The sequence below is a fragment of the Pocillopora verrucosa genome, chromosome 3, assembly GCF_036669915.1.
Source record: "Pocillopora verrucosa isolate sample1 chromosome 3, ASM3666991v2, whole genome shotgun sequence".
In the NCBI taxonomy this organism is placed as follows: domain Eukaryota; kingdom Metazoa; phylum Cnidaria; class Anthozoa; order Scleractinia; family Pocilloporidae; genus Pocillopora; species Pocillopora verrucosa.
Window position 1 is genome coordinate 10,131,407 of NC_089314.1, and position 14,493 is coordinate 10,145,899.

Consider the following 14,493-nt stretch of genomic DNA (forward strand, 5'->3'; position numbering starts at 1 on the left):
AAGGACAAAAAGGATCAACATTTGTCCAAACACGATCCATTTACTTGAATAATGAGTTGACACTCGTATCAGGTTTTTGCATATTGTTTTAAGGCTTAAAGCCAGTTAAATGATGAGCTGGAATCTCATATTTAGACTTCTTAATCAAACGTTATTTTTCGCTTTTGTTTCATTTTTAATCGTGTATATTGTATGAATTAGTCTTACTTTTACAGTATTCATCAGCAAATGATCGAAGTTGTTCACGAATATATCTGCCTGAGGTAGACGCCTCAAAACTAGAATAAAGCCATCAACTCGTTTCACGGTTTCGACAACTTCTCTCTGTGGAGTAAGTATAGTGTTCGTGATTCTATCAAAAACAATTTTTTCATGAATTAAAACTCCTGTAGAAATTCCCTGCCTTCAATTAACATTGATGATAGTTCTTTTAACAAGCTCTATTTTCCGTCACAATATAGTCACGATTTAACTTCATTACCTCCTTGTAATGGTGTAGTCAAAACAATAGTAGCTCTTTGACATACTAAAGCACAAATCAATGCTGGTGGACAAGGTTTAAATTCGAATTGACATTAAGGAGCTCTCTGCCTCTCCAGGACTTCTTCAACGTGAAAAAAAAGGCAAATCAACCCGACCATTATAAAGGATAACTTACTTTTAAGTTTTTGCTTATCTAATACACAGCGAAGCAAATTCAAACTAAGAGGACCCCCGCGGCGATAAATAATGACCAGTTCCTTACTTAACCCAAGAATGACTAACTTGAATAAGATAAGCTCTGAAAATAAAATAAAATTCTGGCTGAACATAAAACTATGTTTTCATAGTACCACACGAGAAGCGATAGGTTATGACAAAATTAAAAGAGACAATACCTTCTTCGTGACTGCGTTATTTAGCAATATTATGCAATTTTTCAGTCAGGTTTTCCTATTTATTCATTTCCTCAGCCATAAATTCCTTCACTCCTGGCAAGGAGGGGATTCCTATGTGAGGTTGCAGTTAAATTAAGTTTCGACATCCATTAATTTGAAATATTTTCGCTCTTGGAAATTTACGGAATTACTTCTTCTCCACTTAAAGGATTACGAGACTCGACAACCGTTTTCAAAGGATCTCTGCCCCATTCACGTTATATCGTAAGCACCGTCATTTCTTTGGAGTAATACTGCAGCCGTTTTGACTAGTTTCAAAAACCGGTCAGCTCTTACGGCTAGGCACAAATATTTTTACAGGGTCAACAAGGAAAAGATATATTCTATCGTATATATGCAATACAGAGGGCTCAGATTAAAAGCTTCCTCCGGCCTCGTTGTCATGCTTCTTTCCCTTAGCTGTTACACAAAAACAATTATTTGAGAAGCGTTACCTCCACCTTAACTGACTCATGTTGACTATGAAACGGAACTCCATTCCCTGAATGCAAAAGAACATTATAATACGAAACAAACGGGAAATCAATATTTGTTTATATAAAGTAACAAGTAACATGAAGCCGCCATGAATCCACGTCAGAATGACCTTAGCTGTGCTTGCATAATTAAGGAATCTGATAAATTATTCATATACATTTGCCAGTCTGAACGAAACTGTTTGAGAAGTGTTAACTTTTCGATTAGTTCCGTCCATTCACGAACTACGTACGAACTAATATCGTTTGTCTTCACGGTCTTGTTCACGGAGTCAAATACAGGCATTTCATTTTAAAGAGAAAGTGAAGGTGAGTAAAGAAAATCATATATTTTGACGGTGGACGTTACGGAAGACGAAAGTGCCAAGCATTATTCCTCCGGTGTGATTTGAACCGAGACAAAACGGCTTTTTATCAATTTCAGATGACTAACTTTATCATAGATAAACATCCAAGAGCGAAAGCCATTGCTTAAAAACCCCTGGATCCGTTTGTTTTAATTTTACACGACACATGCAAGAATTATTTTAACAATAGTGGATACTGTGAGAATTAAGTCACGCATATGGCGGTACGATTTTGTCTTCGGTTATTCTCATAACCCATCGATAGTTCATCTATTCGAAGGATTCCCTCCCGACTGAGTTTAAGTGACGAGCATTTGTATTTATTACAGTTAAAAGATACTGATCCGGATACTTTAGTCAAGATATGACCGCTTTAGTATGTTTCGTTAGGAGACAGGAAACTTTTTACTCTACTGCGCTGAGGCAAAGCGGCGATTTTGCTCAATTCCTGAGTGATAACTTTGTCGTGGAGGAACATGCAAGAGCGTGATTTTCGCTGATTTCATGGCTTACAACCGCTAAGTCCAATTTTTTTAAAATGTATACAATTAATTCAGGCTGTGGGAATTGATTTATCTGTTGTGTTTCGATTCTAACAATCTTGAGAGATCAAATAAATGATCTCTGGCTTACGCTATGAATTTTCTGTTAATCATGCTTGGTGGCAAGTTTATCCATCTGATTCGCTCCTGTGATTGAAGGGCTACTTTATGTTGAAGATTTCACCACTAACTGATTTTTGCGTACATGACCGTACATAGAATTTATTTGCACTTGTAGTAGTATAGTCAACTGAAAAATTAAATTAATATGACAAAGAAGGTTATTACACATGTCGATTTCGGTTGAAGCGACGGGAAAAATATTATACTTACAATTTGTGTTCCATATGCGGCTAGTAAGCTTCGAAGTGCGATCTGTGGTGACACTTTTGAAATGTAAGTTGCGTAACGAACTTCTAGGTTTTTAAATAATTAGTCACCTGATCTATTTTTGCCGCGTTGCGCTAAGACAATTAAATATTCACAAAAAAATGACAAACGGCTTGAGAAATGCAAATCACCATCTGCTATGTTTGTCAACGTTGAAAGATTATGAAGGTACGTAGACATCAAAACTTTTGTTTTAGTACGGTCATATAGTCGTTCTTCCGTTAATATCATACAATGAGGTAAATTAATCTTGCGATTTGTGTTGGTAACACTCGCTTTGCCCTTAGGGCTTCAAGTTATTATTGTTAATGTAGCTTTTCATAGTTTTCGCAGTTCTGGTCCCTTTTTGAGAGGATGTTAAGGCATATCAGTATTTGTTCATGTTTCATGCAGCTCAGAGGAATCGTAATGGCAACAAACTTAGTTGACTTGAAATTTCAGTTGACCCAAATTTTGTGATGTCGTCGAGCAGTATGGATTTGAAAAGTTATTCACGGTTATCAGAACCTTTACTGTCGAGTAAGTATCATCGCTTCAGCTTTATCATTTTCAAAATGAATGAATTAACAGTGTGAATTAACTTGTTGTATGGCAAGATAGCCCTGAGGTAAATCCAAACTTTGTAACTGGTTTTTACTTGGTCTATATTTTGCCATAAGGACTGTTTAAGTCTGTAGTTAAATCGGCGATAACTGATTGTTCAGACGCAAACAAATAAATTAAGACGTCTCGAAGATAGCAAATGGCTAGAACTGTTCGGTAAAGCTATTCAGAATTTTAAAGCAAAAGAGACTAAAAGCTTCTTTAGAATACAGGATCGGATCGATTTACCATCCGTGCTTTGATTGTAAGAATCTCAAAGGATCCTTTCAGATATGCCAGCTTTAGTATATGTTTCGTGAGAAAGTAACTTTTAGTCTAGGTGGAAGCACCAAGCATTACTCGTTCGATGTGATTTGCATTGGAGCAAAACCGCAATTTTACTCAATTCCCAAGTGATAACTTTGTCGTAGATGGACATGCAAAAGCGCGATTTTCGCTGATTTCATGGCTTACAACCACTTAGTCCCATTTCTCTCTAAATGTACATAACACATGGATGATTTGAACTGTAGGCGATAGAAATTCAGGCAGTGGGGATTGATTTATCAGTTGCGTTTCGATTTAAAAATCTTGAAAGATCAAAGAGATGATCTCTTATTTACGCTATGAATTGTTTTTTAGTCATGAGGGCAAGTTTATCTATCTGCTTTGTCTCTCTATGTTGAAAGATTATGAATTTGCAATTGTCATCATAAAATGAGGTAAATTAATCCTGCGATTTGTGTTGGTAACAGTTGCTTTGCCCCAAGGGCTTCAAGTAATTATTATAAATGTAACTTTTCACAGTTGTCGGAGTTCTGGTCTCTTTTTCTGAGAGGACTCGGAGGGATATCAGTATTTGTTCATATTTTATGCAGCTTAGGGGAAACGCAACGGCAACAAATTAAGTTGACTTGAAATATCAATTGACCAAAACTTTGTCATTTCGTCGAGTACTGTGGATTTGAATAGTAATTCACGGTTACTATAACATTTACTGTCAATTAAGTATCATCGTTTCATCTTCATCATTCTGTGAATCAACTTATAGCTTGTTGTGTGGCAAGATAGCCCTGAGGTAAATCCAAACGTTGTGATTAGTTCTTACTTGGTCTGCATTTTTGCCATAAGGTCTGTTTCCACGGTACCTTCTGGAGCCAGCTCTTTCCTTAGAGAAACTGGCTCCTATTTCGTGGCCAATTAAGGTAAACTTATGGTCCAAAACAATGTAGATTAATGGCTAAATAGGCCTCATACGGTCTGAAACGAGGCTCGTGACAGAACTAAAAAAGTTATGATATAATGTAAAATGGCCTCACTTGAGCCATTTCATATCTGTATCATGTCCTTAAATGGCTTAATATGTAAACAGATTTATAATTATATATATATATTACCTTTTGGGTGTATGTGTCTCTTTTTGATGAGGAAAGAAAGTTATATGTCTTTAATATATATTTCCAAATTTGAAACGTTTTTGGAAACAGGTTTACACTTATAAAATGGTAATGGAACTGAGCGGAGTGCAATTAGGTCTCAAACACATGCGTAATTTCATAATCAAATAAGTACGCAGTGCAAAAAAGATGCGATTTGTGCAAAAAATGGTGCAATTAGTGAATAAATTGCTCCAATCAAAGCCAACCAGTTTGCAAGGATCACCAGTGATTTAAAAATTTTAAAATAAATTTAGTAGGTAAACATATACATATATATATATATATATATATATATATATATATATAAGTGAAAGAATCAAAGAGGACGCATCGATTCTCTGTTACTCTGAGTTTCGCGCCTAAGCGCTCGTCAGTTCTGTCTGACGAGCGCTTTGGCGCGAAATTCAGAGTAACAGAGAATCGATGCGTCCTCTTTGATTCTTTCACTTATATATACACCTCTCTGCTACCACAGCATCGAGCACTTTATGCCAAGGTAGACTCTACCCTTATTTATATATATACATATACACACGCACACACATATATATATATATACATATACATACAGACACATATACACCCGTTTAATAATCATAAAATGCACTGCACCTACATGTACTGTAAACATATATATATAGAACAGACCTAGTCCTAAGTAATACTTCCTGGTTAAAATTCACTGCACTAAAATACTTTATCCAACTGATTGTGTATAGAGAACTGAAGTTTGATAATAGAAATAATGGCTTTCTCCCTAAAATACAAAACATGTTCACACGATGACTCGTCAGTTCTACTTGTAAACACGTGCATCTGGAAAGCTGTTGACCTGCCCTAATATTATCACGTGATCCGATCTAAACCAATGAATATAAAGAATATAGAAAGTTTGTCCGCCATTCTCGAGTGAAATGGAGACCGATAAAACATATTATTCCTTTATCGTAAATGGATTGTGAAGAAATCTTGGGATGTTTGATGCTAACCATTGGTGAGTTATAATTCGGTTCATGGTCTTCGCTATAAATCTTACATTCAACTTGATAATCTCGATGATTTGAAGCTAAGATCTTACATGGTTTGAAAACATTGTTTGTAATTTCCTTTACAAAATTGGTTGTAGTCGGTTCTGTCTGTTTGTATGGAGTTGATAGCTCCGTGAGATTTGCGAGGCTCGCTTACTGTTTGGCGGACTACCTTTATAATTGGAGGTGGTTCAACCACAGCTTTTGGATCGAATTAATCACAATCATTTAATTATATGTTGTATTACAGCTAAAAATCTGAGTGTGTCCCAGCTGCTCATGGATCATGCACCAAAAAATGCCAAGAAAAATGAATTTATGATAACTGTCTTCATATTGAATTTCAACTTTTCATAAGGGTTCTGTCAGAAATTTTGTTTACAAACCAAGTATTATGGATTGTTTAAACCGTAGATTAATTAAACCTCGTTTCAAACCATTGATTTGAAAAACAATTTTAAAAAATTGTATCAACCACGGTGCTTAGAAAATATCTGAGGTCCCTATGATGACAGCTTCTAACCCTAGCCAGTTATAACTTTGTGGTTGGATGCTCAAGCAAGTGAGCTGCAGAGTACTAGCTGGTTGACAAGGTCATGCGCTTGGTTAACCATGAACACTCTTACATCAGTTTGCATATTCTCCATAATGTTCCCTATGCTTGTTGTAAGATACTAACAAGGATTATTTATCTAACAATGAAGAGCTTCTTTAGTAGATGACCATCTCCCTTATTGTCATGACCTTAATGTGCAATTCAAAAGTTATCATGTTAGGAGAATTTGATGCTAGTCACTCTGAGGGGTCAAAGGGTTAGAAAGATATCAGAATTTCTTTGGGTTGAACACAATTAAAATTTTTTTATTGAAATCTCTACTTTCGAACTCAACCAATAACAGCACAATGTTCAGAAACTCTCTTGAAGCGTTGTAGAGGTTTAAAATACATGTGAAAGAAAATGATTATTATAGCGGAGCTCGCAGAGCAAGCTTGTGCGGGAGAAATCGGCGAAAGGCTGGCCAGAATTGATCAGTTTGCATTTGAGGCAGATATACACCCGTTTTCAAATAAATACAAATATATACGCATTTTTTTTCTTTATTCATTAGCTGCTGACAGAACAAATTACAGGTACAATTTTTCAAAAGTAAAGTACAATAGTTGCTAAAAAAAAAGTATTGTATTTTTGATGTGAAATATACATGCACCGTGCATCATGGCCTTTTTTTTTCCTGCCCTTAGTAAACATTTATTACGAACACTATGGATACAATTAAACGATACTGTAAAACAATAAATCTGAGCATAACAACCACGATTCATCAGCAAATGAGGCTTCACTACTTATTGGCATACATCTTGATCACAATAGTGCAGACCAAAGGAAAAAAAATAATCATAAGATGCACTGCAGCTACATGTACTGTAAACACACACACACACACACACACACACATATATATATATATAGACACATATATGCCCGTTTTCAAATGAATACAAATATATAAGCATTTTTTCTTTATTCATCAGCTGCTGACAGAACAAATTATAGGTACAATTTTTCAAAAGTAAAGTACAATAGTTGCTGTCTATAAATAACGAAAAAAGCATTGTATTTTTGATGTGAAATATACATGCATCGTGTATCATGGCCTTTTTTTTCCGGCCCTTATTAAACTTTTATTGCAAACACTATGAATATATCAATTACAGAAAATAAAATAACCAAAAGATTGCTTACAGAATACACTTACATGTGAGACATAATGAAGCTATACTTCAATCTCTAAGTTACATGTATAACATATTTTACTGAAAAAAAATAGTTTTTTCTTCAATTTCCACTTAAAATTTTTTCCCGATAGGAAAAGTGACATGACAATTTTTCAATGTTATAGTGAAACTTTAGGTAGTGCGTCTGTAAAATCGGAGTTATGTCCTTTCATCTTACATTTATATATGAAAAACGTAACCGCTAAAAAAATCTAGTTAAGTTGTATTTTTACAAGGCAAACAGATTGTGTAGCCAAAGAAAACAGATTCAAGGGAGAATTCAACTTTAATTTTACTACTTTCCCAAATCCAATTAGTTAGAGCGCTCCAAAAATTAATTATTAGAAGCCTTGTACCTACATACACTGTAATATAATCAATCAATGGCTAACAGAAAGGATTCCCCAGCTAAAAAAAGCTTCAATCCTAACTGAGATATACCTTGATCACAGTAGTGTAGGGCAAGGGGGAAATTAATAATTAAAAGAATTGCACCTACATGTATTGTTAAATAATTAATCAATGTCTAAAAGAGGATTCCTCACCTAAAAAGGCTTCAATTCTTACTTGGCATATACTTTGATCACAGTACTGTAAAGCAAAGGGAAAAAATTAACAAATGAAATTGATAGCACCTATATGTACTGTAAATATTTAATCAATACTTAATGGTAAGGATTTATCAGCAAAAAGCCTCACTCCTAACTGGTATATCCCTTGAACACAGAAGTGTATGGCAAAGAAAAGACTAATCAGTAGATGCACTGCACCAACATGCCCCGTTAATGATTAATCAATACCTAACAATAGGGATTCCTCAGCTAAAAAGGCTTCAATCCTTACTTGGCATATACCTTGATCGCGATACTGAAGAGCAAAGGGAAAAAATTAACAAATGAAACTGATGGATTGTTATTGTTGGGCTTAGATTGATCCTTTTACAGTACATGCATGTGCAATGCTTATATTGATTATTATTTTTCTCTTGTTCTATTCTATCATGATTAAGATATAAACTAGTTCCAAGTTAAGCTTTTAGCTGAGGAATCCTAGTCGGCAGGCATTGATTTATCATTCTACTGGACATGTACGTGCAGTGCCTTTAATGATTACATTTTTCCATTGCCCAAAACCACCGTAATCAAGGTAATTGCCAATTAGAAGGGAAGCTTTTTTCTGAGGGATCCCTACTGTTAGGTAGTGATTAATCATTAACAGGGCATGTTGGTGCACTGCATCTATTGATTAGTCTTTCCTTGCTATGCACTTCTGTGTTCAAGGGATATACCAGTTAGGAGTTAGGCTTTCTGCTGATAAATCCTTACTATTAAGTATTGATTAAATATTTACAGTACATTTAGGTGCTTTTAGGCATGGATCTGAAATTAAATTCTTTACCGGTATGTTTACTTAGGGGAGCCGGGCAAGAAGTTGGTCGGTCATGTCACATCCTAGAATTTAAAGGAAAGAAAGTGATGGTTAGTATTACAGGGTACTCAACCCTTTCACTGGCAAGATTCAAAATCTTAGTCATCAAACTTGATCCTATGAATTATTGTACAGTGCCCAGTGGTACATAGAGGGAAGAAAAGGCTGTCTATAAACAGATAAAATGTTATCCAGTGGTGAAAAGTACTTTTGTATCTACAGGATAGAGATTTATCCAGTGGATGGTGTTATACAACCTTAGAACTGCCAGGGGCCAGGGTTTTTTATTTGGGGGGGGGGGGGGGTTGGTGGGTTGGGGGAGGGAAACTACATGTGAAAGTATTCATGTACATTGTATCTAGAGATACTTCTAAATTATTTAATACAAGCTGATAATAGAACCTACTAGCACTTGATGACATCAGAAAATATATGAAAAGTAACTTTGTATGTACTTTAAAAGATAAATCCACTTCCTACCAATGGTATTTGATGAGACAGTTACACATCAACCTCCTTTATTTGAGGAGTAAAGAAGGCGTGCAAGCTTAAGGGAAGGGCTAGAAGGGTTAGAACTAACCAGTACTGTCTGTAAACAGGGGGGGGGGAATACTTGCAAATCAGAATAATGTTTTTGTTCATAATTACCGGTACGTGTAAAAGTGGACCTGTGAAAAGCTGAGGCTAGGGGTTTAATTGGAAGTATTGTATGGTGTTTTTCATTTAATGTACTGTCTTAAAGTCTTCAGATTAGTTTTGAACCTATGTGCAAGAAATTTTGTCGTTATCCATTTTCAGCTTTCATCTAGATCATTGTGGATCGCTTCCTTGGTTTTTGGAAAAGGTAAGCAACCACCATAATGTCCTGATACATTGTGATGTGTGGAAAAAAACTTAGTTTTAAAGTTCAGTAAAATTAGTTATTCTTGGTCTTGTTTGAACTCCAGCACAATTTTCGATGCTCTTTTACACAATTTTTCTTCAGCACTTATCTCTGAAATCTGTTTACCCTTAATACTCTGATATCAGTATGTATACATTGCTAAATACATTTTCAAAGGAACCAACAAGGAGAGTTGGTTTAACAGCTAAGGGCACCTCTGGATGCAGATGATTTCTTCTAATCTTGTGAACTTAGCATGTGGTTCATCAGTGATACTGTAAGTCACTCCTAGGGATTAAAGGGTTAGGACTCTTCAATTAAAGTGGCTTTTTTATTCATAATTTATGTTATTTGAATGGTGTTTAATCCTTAAATAATTTTTTCTTTGCCTTTTAGACAACATTCAAGGGAAGGGTGTTTGTGACACATGCAACCAAAGCAATATACAAGTACAATGCATGATTTAGATATCACAGATGCATATTGCATATTAGGATATACCACACGAGTGGCTGGTGTGCCGGTGATTAGCAAGAATGTTACACCTCCAAGCCACCAAAGAGACAATATCATATCTCAAGAGTTTAATTTGCAATCCTTTTTTTCATTATATGGACAGAAATGAACTTTTAAGGTTAAAGCTAGAACTTTTGGCCTCTATGCAGTATATACTAAAACAATTATTGACCTCAGTGTTGGTGAAAGGGGTGGATACTTACCAAGCCATTTTGCAGCTTGGTAAATATCCACCATTATTAAGTTTTCAACTCCAAACACTCAGCTCCAGTTATCAGCTCTTCTTCTTAGTCACCTTATGTGGAAGGGCATGGCTCCATCTGTTGTGGAGCTGAAAAAAGGCTCCAAACATAGCCTGGTTGGTTATTGACCATCTCATATTCATTTGCACATTCATGGAATGATTGTTAACTATTCCCCTTCATTTTAGTGAATATACGAGTCATGTAACCTCCAGAGTCCAGCTCTCAAACAGAATAGGCACCAGTCCGCCACATAACTCTTTATTAATGATTATTTTTTTCATATATTGTTTATCCTTTTCTATTTATTTGTAATTATTTTTAAATATATATATTTAATAAATTATTTTCATATATTTTTGTTATTGTTTCATTTGTCCACTATCCTGCACTACTAACATTATTTACAATGCAACAATACCCAACACCTGATTATAGATTTGTTTTCCATAGCAGATTATTTTACTGTTTCAATTTTTCTTTCAGAATTCTTGGACAAAATTCTTCTAGAAAGCAGTTTGAGTTTTTCTCTTTCCTTTTCTTTTTAGGTGGCTTCTTTCAGATTACGTCAAGGTTAGGTGTGTATCATTCTACATTTGAAGCAAAGGGGGCATTGGGATAGAGATTCTTCTTCATATATTAACTAGAACATCACCAATTGCTATTCCAAGTTCATGTAGTACTACTAGCGTTCTTCAGCTTCACGATGTTCCACTCTACTATGCTTCACAACTGGCCAAGAAATCCATGTCAGGTGAGAGAACAGTGCCAGGTTTGTAATCGTTTATGATATTTTAGAACGTAGAATGACAAGGAATTAGTTTGACAACCAGGAGTGGTTAGAGAGTTAATCTAACCCATTTATTGAATGGGTTGTCGTTAGAGGAATATCAGGCTATGCACTGGAGGAATTACCGATGAGTGGAAGACCTTTGCAAGTGTGATGGCAGCCTCAGTTGTGGAAATATGTTGTATGGTTCCGTTGTTTTCCAAAGCTAGCCACATTATAAAGGTGACGTCACTCTCTTTTTCTTGAAACCAAATAATTGGTTCTCAAATCCTCATAGATTTATAAATTGTGTGACCATAATCAACCTCAAATATTATTATGATCATCTTGCAAGATATTTTGTTTTATTAACTGAATTTATATTGTAAATTGGCAACCTTAAAGAGTTTCTGAAGTTGACGTTGATATTTTGAGGATTAAGAGTTACGATTAAAAGATAAATATTTTTGTTCTAGAGCTCTAGAGTTCCACAGTTTCTCTAGAAACTTGCCCCCTTTATTTATTTTAAGATTATCTTGGTTTGCCTTATTTCAGACCATCCATTATGTAAAATTGCTTGTAATAGGCTTAGTCTGGACAACAAGCAGCTAAACTCAGAATGAAAAGCACTATCTTAAATTTCTCTTTCCTAAATCCCCTCTCCTCGTTCTCTTTGAAAACTCCCACAGAGGAGCCGGCTGTGCAGGTGGACGTAAAATTATTGAAGTTGTCGAGAACCACTGAGCATGGGATGGTATAATGGCAAAGTAACTGAGATTGCATGAATATTAAGAGAACTTTAATTGTGACTAATTGTTAATTTCAATCTAAGTTCTGTATAGCAAGTTATAAATCTTATGCATTGAGTCAATTTTCAAAATATGTCAACACATCAGGCTTTTTAAAATTCTTCAATCAAAACCCAAGTTACTTCCCTATGAACTGAAAATACCGATGGTTCATCAATACAGGGCCAGTCTAGTCTACGTAAATTAAAATATTTTCCTGTTGGAAAGAAGGAAGCTTGAGTTTTTGCTTTCTAAATTCTTGAATTATTTTGTTTAGAATCAAGTGACCTCTGCGCAAGTGTACCTGCATCAGCAGGGAGCCCGGGTATAGAGCGTTCAGAGGTCTTCACTGCCATGGACAACAAAGGTACACTTTTGCCGATATGGACTTTTCAATCAGTTATTTGTCTATCTTCTTAAACGACTGTCTTTTTGTCTGCTTTCCTGCTTCCATGTTATTTTTCCTACTTCCCAATCCCGCTCTGGATATCTGCGTGGTTGCTTGCCAGCCTTTGTCTATGATCTTGTTTGTCTGTGCAATCTTCCGTATGACCGTTTGCCCATCTGTCTGTCTGTCCTTCCGCCTGTCTGTCTGTCCGACCGTACCCCCACCTGTGCGTTGTTTGCCATAAAACTTGAGGGAGAACTACTACAAAAAGTCGCAACTGCTTTGCTTCTTTTTTCACTGTGTAAGTTTTGTCTTTCTCGAGCAAAACATAAACAGATCGGTAAAACAGAATAGTTCTTATATGTTTGGTGGTATTTGGCCGGACCAAAAAGCTGGAATGTCCAGCCAAAGGTTATCAATTGGAGAGAATCATAACAGCTTTGAAATAATAAGTCCGAAGTGATGTATTGTATTCCTCTAAAGAGATCTAGGAATAACTCCATGACAGGATGATTGACGCTAACCAATCATCCATCTATTACGTAGAACAAGAATTACTTTATTAAGAATATCTTACAAACATTAACTTTACTTTTTCAATATTCAGTCAAGAATGGCAAGCCCAGTGACGAAGAATTAGAGACAACATCGGTGTGGACTGGAAGCCACTTGGAAGACGTTTAAAGTTTAAGGAACCAGAACTGGACGCTTTTGACGAAAACCATAAGGAATTCACCGAAAAGCCATATCAAATGTTGCTTTACTGGAAAAGAAGAGAGGGTGAAAAATCAACCTATCTTGTCTTACATGACGCCCTATGTCATGACTTGGTAACCCGTAAGGATCTGGCAAACGAAATATGCTGTCAATGAATGACTTTTCAGTAGTTACTGATGCGAATACGTTTTTTGAAATAAGGACAAAACGATCAACAGTTGTTGGCTTTAATAATGAGTTACTCTTTCAAAGGTAATGGCATTTATACACCAGTTTTCCCCATTAGATTTTTAAGGCTTTATGCCAGATGGATGATCAGCTGGAATCTCATGTTTAGTTTTCTTGGTCATACGTTGTTTTTATTTTCGTTGCATTTTAAATCGTGTATATTAATCTATCAAGAAGCTTTTTACAAATTATAACTCCCCTGAAAAATCCCTGCCTTCAATTAACACTGATGATAATGCTAATGAGATTGCTCGTACTATAATTGCGATTTTACTCCATTACCTCCCTAGAATGATGTAGTCAAAACAATAATAGCTCTTTAGTATACAACACAAACCCATGCTGAGTGGACACTACGTGTTTACATTAGGGAGCTCTCTGCCTTCCGAGGACTTCTTCACCGTAAAAAAAATTGACGCGATCATTATAGAGGGTTACAATGCTAATGATCGTTATAGGTTATAATGCTTATAACCTATGCCTATCTACTACAAAGGGAATCCAAAGTAAGGGAACCTCCCTGGTGATAAACAATGACCGGTTGCCTACTAAACCTAAGAATGATTGACTTGAATAGGATAACCTCTAAAAATAGAAAAAAATTCTGGCTGAACATAAAACTCTGTTTTCATAGTACCACACGAGCAGCGATAGGTTAAGAAAACATGAAAAGTAAATAAACAAAACCAAACATCACAAGAAACGCAAAAAGAAACGGAGGGGGGGGGGGTAGGGCGCGGACCACTCTCGCTTGCTTCCTCCTCCCTTATATCCTGACAAATATCTTGACAGGGTCATCAAGGAAAAAATATAGTTTATCGTATATATGCAAGTACAGAGCGCTCAAATTTAAAACTTCTTCCTGCCTCGTTGTCATACTCTCTCCCTTAGCCATTACACAAAAAATTACTTATGAAGCGTTACCTCCACCTCAACTCATTCATGTTGACTATGAAACGGAACTCCATTCCCTGAATGCAAAAGAATCATTATAATACGATCAAATAGGAAATTAA

The 14,493-nt window shown here is 35.7% G+C and overlaps 1 long non-coding RNA gene across 3 annotated transcripts; it reads left to right on the forward strand.

Moving 5' to 3' along the window:
* The first annotated feature begins 1,584 nt into the window (after nucleotides 1-1,584).
* On the forward strand, nucleotides 1,585-14,199 carry LOC131777014 (uncharacterized). Of its 3 annotated transcripts, none has more exons than XR_010717008.1 (6): nucleotides 1,585-1,723; nucleotides 8,933-8,996; nucleotides 9,745-9,790; nucleotides 10,226-11,341; nucleotides 12,422-12,511; nucleotides 13,140-14,199. It is a non-coding gene; the product is annotated as an uncharacterized lncRNA (long non-coding RNA). The 3 variants fall into 3 exon arrangements; XR_010717009.1 differs by lacking the exon at nucleotides 1,585-1,723 and adding an exon at nucleotides 3,073-3,212; XR_010717007.1 differs by lacking the exon at nucleotides 1,585-1,723 and adding an exon at nucleotides 5,601-5,708.
* The last annotated feature ends 294 nt before the right edge of the window (nucleotides 14,200-14,493 follow it).